This window comes from Thunnus albacares, chromosome 12 (assembly GCF_914725855.1).
Source record: "Thunnus albacares chromosome 12, fThuAlb1.1, whole genome shotgun sequence".
NCBI classification, from domain to species: Eukaryota; Metazoa; Chordata; class Actinopteri; order Scombriformes; family Scombridae; genus Thunnus; species Thunnus albacares.
In genome coordinates this window covers 8,593,126-8,598,811 of record NC_058117.1, presented here as the reverse complement: position 1 = coordinate 8,598,811, position 5,686 = coordinate 8,593,126, and the positions used below count along the sequence as shown (strand labels likewise).

Here is a 5,686-nt window from a genome sequence, read left to right as displayed (position 1 = left end):
AACTATGCAAATGTTACATTCTCTTTTTGATTTGCACCATGGAGCTGTTTGTGTGAGTTTATTCCAGCTTTAAAAACATTATTAGGATGTAGTGTGCTGCTGATCTCCATTCTTATCTCTGAGTAAAAGCCAAGCTGCTGAATTGTGAAATAGTTGCAGATGAGAAAAAAGTTTGTGTTTATATTTGAGGCATAAAAAGTGCTTCAAGGTGGTGGAGGAGGAGAAGATGACGCAGGTGTGGACAGAAACCACGTTGTGTAAAGGGAGCACCAGGAGATGGACTCAAATGAAGAACACAGGCAGTATGAACTGAAGAATGTTTTTTTTATTTAGCCTCAGGAGCAAAGCAAAACTGAAACAGACAGAACAAAACGGACAGAACAAAGGATCCCACAAGACTGAACTGAAACACAGGACTGAGATACTAACTGAACTAACGAGGGGATGAGGTGCAGACGGGGAGATGGGCGGAGAAACTCAAGTGAAGGGAATGAGGAGATGAAACAGGAGAATGGAAAGGGCAGGCCTGATGAGGATGATGCAGTGCAGGTGAGGAGGGAAGAGAGGCTGGGAACACAGCAGGAAAAACACAGGGCACACTGAAAACCAAAAACCCAGCATGCACATGAATATAACTTAAATACGCAAGTCACACTGAGCAGAAACAGCAAACACGCCTCAACATAACATTGACAACCTTTAAAGACAACTGTTGCTCTGAGTCTCAGTTCACTTTTGCACATAGTATGTATGAGGGTCATTGTGTAGCAAGCACTAGTCCTCAGTCACATTTCCTTAAGAAAACAACCAGTGTGAAAGCAAACTTCAATTACAACTTCCCGGACCTACTGCCACTCAGTCCAGTTAAACAAACAGGGAAAAAGTCCGAGGGCACCTGGGGTGTGTGCTACGAAGCAAGTTCAACATACTCAGGATATCTTTTTGTTATCTGGCTTCACTGAGCCTAACATTGGCTGTGCAGAAAACCGATACTACGAAGCTGGTTATCAACTTGCTCAGTCAACTCTGGGCTTTCTTATCCAGCTACGAGTGCATTCATGTGAAAGAGTGACATCATCAGAACCATGAATGAAGTACTTCATGTGATATGAGATGAAACGGTGATAACCAAGCACCTGCGGAAAACTTCTGTTTTAGGAACAGAAAAAAAATCATATTCAGTGAAGTGAAATGTAAATGAGCCTGTAATTATACAACAGAATAAGAAAATGTAGAAACACTAGAAATAATTTCCACATATTAAATGTAGGCTAAGGCTTAAAATACATGTAGGAATTATTATATATGACTTAAATATAAAGTGAGTATTTTTTGCTATTTAATTGGATAATGAAGAATCATTCTGAATATGTCACATAAAACTGAAGTAATGCCAGATTGTTTCTGCTATTGAAGCAAAGAGTGGAAAACTAATGAATGACTGATGAAATCTATCTGACCCAAATGTTGCATTTATAATCATGGGAGCCAATTAACAGTATTTGGATTATTTTCCTAATAAAATTAGTTATTCTGAGCTGCAGTGATGGAATCAGAGTGTAAAATCATTCACATTGTCAACTGTCACTCCAGGGATAAAGTAAACTTTGCGAAGTTAAAATGCAGCTAAAATCATCATTATGTGTTTAGTGTCGTAAACGATCTCTCTGTTTGTTAGAAGTTTTAAATCCAGAGTGGAAATACAAAGCCTGGAACAATAAAATGTTTCCACTGACCTATAAATATATATATTGCTCCTTTTTACTTGTCACTTTATTGTAAACTCAGGACTTTTGTCCATGTTGGGATCCCGTAGGAATGATGACTCTTTTTTCCTGTGCTGTGATCTGATTGGTCAGTGGTCATTGTGTTAACAGGTTGTGATCGTCTGAAGTTAACCTGCTCTGGTGGACAGCACAGACCTCTGGTGGACTGGTGGAGGGACAAAGAGCCAGACTGGGTCAGAACCATGATATGCTGAAGATCTATTTGGACTTGATTTTTGAAATTTACACCAAAATTAGACATTTTTGCTCTAATATGTTTTATTGTAATTAAATATAATCACCTAAACTGAAAAAGATGTAAGCATCTGAAGGCTACTTGAGTGTTAAAGATCATTTGCATTTCTCGTTTAATCCTAAATGTCAAGCCACTAAACAGAACTTTGTTTCATGTAACTTGAACAGTATCACTGAACTCAGACTTTCAACTATAACGAATGCCATCACTATTCATTTTGTGTCTTTGCCCACATCTGAAGGTTTGTTTTTCTGCCTGTTTAATGTGATCAATGCGAGGTGACCCTCGTCTGCATCAGACTGTACGTGTTCCAATACATCAACCATGTTATAGACGTTTTCATTTTGTTTTGTGCTTTGGAAGCACGTTTTGCACACACGAGGACACACACCCACATCCAACTGATCGATGATTGTGATACTGTTGGAGCTTGTAATATAGGAGGCACGCTCCTGATGAACTTTAACTCTTTTACCAAGTAATTGACATTTTTGTTCTCATTAAACTTCTCCCTCTTCTTGTTTAATGTGATATGTAAATTCTTTATAACCTCAAATGACTATTTTGGATGTTGTATCAGTGAATAAAAACCCCAAAATGAGAACAAAGCTAATAAAAATCTTGCCGCTACAGTGGCTGGTCTTCACTGGTCTGTTTGCTCTGCCATCTGTCCATTTATTTTTGTCATGAACAGAGGAGGGAACAAAGCACAACTGTGCAGCCTGCAGACTCTGGCTGACCAGTTTCTGATGTTTAAGCGCTGATGATCGAAGTTTCTCTAAAACCACAAGATAAGGTAGATTTTTAGCTCTCATGAACAACTACAGAGGAGGGCAACAGATTAAGTAGTATGCCTGCAGTAACCCTTATGGTCAAAAAGGATTGGCACTGAGGAGAAAGACTGATAATCAGATAATCAAAGCAGAGATAAACAAAACTCTAAGACAGTCTAATTTTCCAGTGAAAACAGAAAGTTTGGGCACCTCAGTATACAGAATGTATTAAATATATGTGGCGATAGTAAGTGGAGTGCCAAATTAGTCTTCCAAAATATGGCTTCCATCTAAGTCCTCACACATGACCTTCTATTATGCAGACAGGTTCCTGCTTTCCTTGATCAAATTCAACAAGTAGGCCCCCAAGTACACCACAAGTAGGCCAAAACAGAATAGTGCAAATGTAAGTATAACAATTCCATCTGAAAAGCTACAACAGACAACTACAATACATGTATACACAATGAATAGGACACCAGTATGAAATGAAAAGCATTACTATGTGTACGGTGTAAACAAGAGGGAGACTTGAAAAATATTTCAAAGGACATGGTAAGAAACTGTGTGCCTCCAGCATGAACTAATTAACATCAATCGTCTGCAGGTGCTGTGCCAAGGCACTCTGGTTGCTGGTTGCTATGGTGAATGAAATTATTCTAAACTGATTACTAATGAACAATATCTGTAAATTACTAAATTAAAATACAGGATTTCTCATTAAACTTAAATTCTTATAATGAAATATTGAGGCTTTTCCTCTTATTACAAACATATATTTTAATTATAGCTTATTAGTCCAATGGTCAGCATTCATTCATGAGGGAGAACAACAAAAAAAGTTTAATCCAAAGTTTCCTTTGAATGTCTTCCCTTTGTGTACACATTATACATATATAGCAATGCCGATCATTTTATATTAGTACACTACTAATAATGTTTGTGTTTTTCTACACTCAAGTGTAGAAAAAAGGCAGAGAACAGGCGATGAGTGCTCGTTCTTTTATAGCGGCTGTTTGTATTAGTTGGGGGTTTAAATTTTTAAACCCATACGCTCTGAGAGTGTTAACTTGAGCATATTTTCTGCTGAATATTGGAGTGCACAGAATGAAACAGATGGTAGTTGTTGAGAATATTGCTTTGTCAGATACAGTAGATTGCACAGTAGAGTTATAGTAACAACAAATGAAATCCCACCAAGCAATCAACCAACTCTGCATCCAACTCAGTCAAACAGACCAGAACAAATGTAATATGACACACTGTAAAACTCATATCTGCAATTACTAGTCTCCACACCATCACTTTCTCATCTGAGCAGGAAACATAATTTAACTTTCTCAAACAATTACGCTCTGGGGAACTTCTACAATGTCTTCTACAGTCCTCAGTGACTGATGCAGCAGTTTTATGTTTGTTTATCTACACCGGCCTTTATCACAGTTTACATCACATTGTTGCAGTTAGTGGTATTTCGCTTTGGTTGCCTGCAGCACACGTACAGTTGGCCACAAATATTGGCCGTCTGCAGAGGTGTCATCGCTTGTAATTTGAAATCGCTCTGAAAAAGCCACATTACATTTCTCACATGCACATAAACTACATAGGTGTGGATTCAAAGTTTAATTGTTTTCTGTATTTATGGCTGCTTTTGTGTATTTTCTATAACTGATAACCCCCCTCCCCACATACACACACACACTCTGTAAAGGCAGTACTGCCTATAGATCACTGAGGCAGCCATATTGCCCTTTGCCTCCTTTTAAAAGACTTTTGGAAGCATGCACACTCTTCATTATAACAGAAAAATCCACCATAAAAGGGGAATAAAAGCAGGAAATCAATGTGTAATATCAAATGTTTAAATTCACTCTTGATGAACTCTGCCAGGATGATCAGGTCAATCCGGTACTTGACACACTTGCAGGAAAAATGAAAGCTAACAGATACCTCCTGCTGTGCACCCCGCATGCCGCCTTGCCCATGGGGCTCTGGTATCGATCCGTCTGTCTTTTTTTACCGCACAACTCAAACCTCAATTGTCTGTTTCTTCCTCTACGTGTCCCTCTCTCTTTCTCTACCCCTGTCCTTCTCTCTCTCTTCTTCTCAGTGCCTCATTAGTGCTGTGAACTGCCGTCAGGGATGCCCGGGGCTGCTGGGTAAAATGCTGAACAGAGCTGACAGCAAAGAGTGAGGACAGGGCAGGAAAAGAAATGTACGCGAGTGATGAGAGCAGACAGACGAGTCAGGCAAACTGTTTGGAAGCATCCTCTTGCCATGAGGGCGTTGGAAGTGGTGAAGAAATGTATCAACACAAACACAAACATACTGGACTCTATGTACTGTAAATATAGGTGCAGATAAAGTTCTCTGGAAAATTTATGAATCTGAATGTTCTTTTTTCTGCAACTTTTTTTTTTTTTTACCTAGCATCCATCTTTTCAGATTTTACTCAGACAACTCACTCAGACTTCTATAAATTGATATATTGGGTTAAACAAGTCAGAAAGTTTTATCAGTGTGTGTCTGCTTTCTGTAAGATAAACTTGAATTTTCCTTCTTCCTCTTTCACTTGTTAATCTTCTTTCCGCTCCCTTTGATTTGTTTCTTTTTTGCGTCTTTCTAAACTATAATATTGACATCCACCTCATCATATGAACAACTTTTTGAAACTTTCCTCCTAAAAATTATGTTCATCGATGACTTGTTTGCAAATACAATTTGTAGAAAACATAATGTTTGTGCAAAATGGTTGAAATGAACATATTTGCAAAGCACTTGGTCGAAGTTAGGTAAAGATTGTGGTCGTAAATACAATGAAATGAATTGAAGCATGAGATGGGACATGTTCACACGTTCAGGCAAATCCATGATCTTTCCCTTACTTTAAG

General features: G+C 38.4%; 1 long non-coding RNA gene across 1 annotated transcript; it reads left to right on the top strand.

Annotated features, from left to right (window-relative positions):
* The first annotated feature begins 392 nt into the window (after positions 1 to 392).
* On the top strand, positions 393 to 2,698 carry LOC122994126. The gene is made up of 2 exons (XR_006406519.1): positions 393 to 549; positions 1,878 to 2,698. It is a non-coding gene; the product is annotated as an uncharacterized LOC122994126 (long non-coding RNA).
* The last annotated feature ends 2,988 nt before the right edge of the window (positions 2,699 to 5,686 follow it).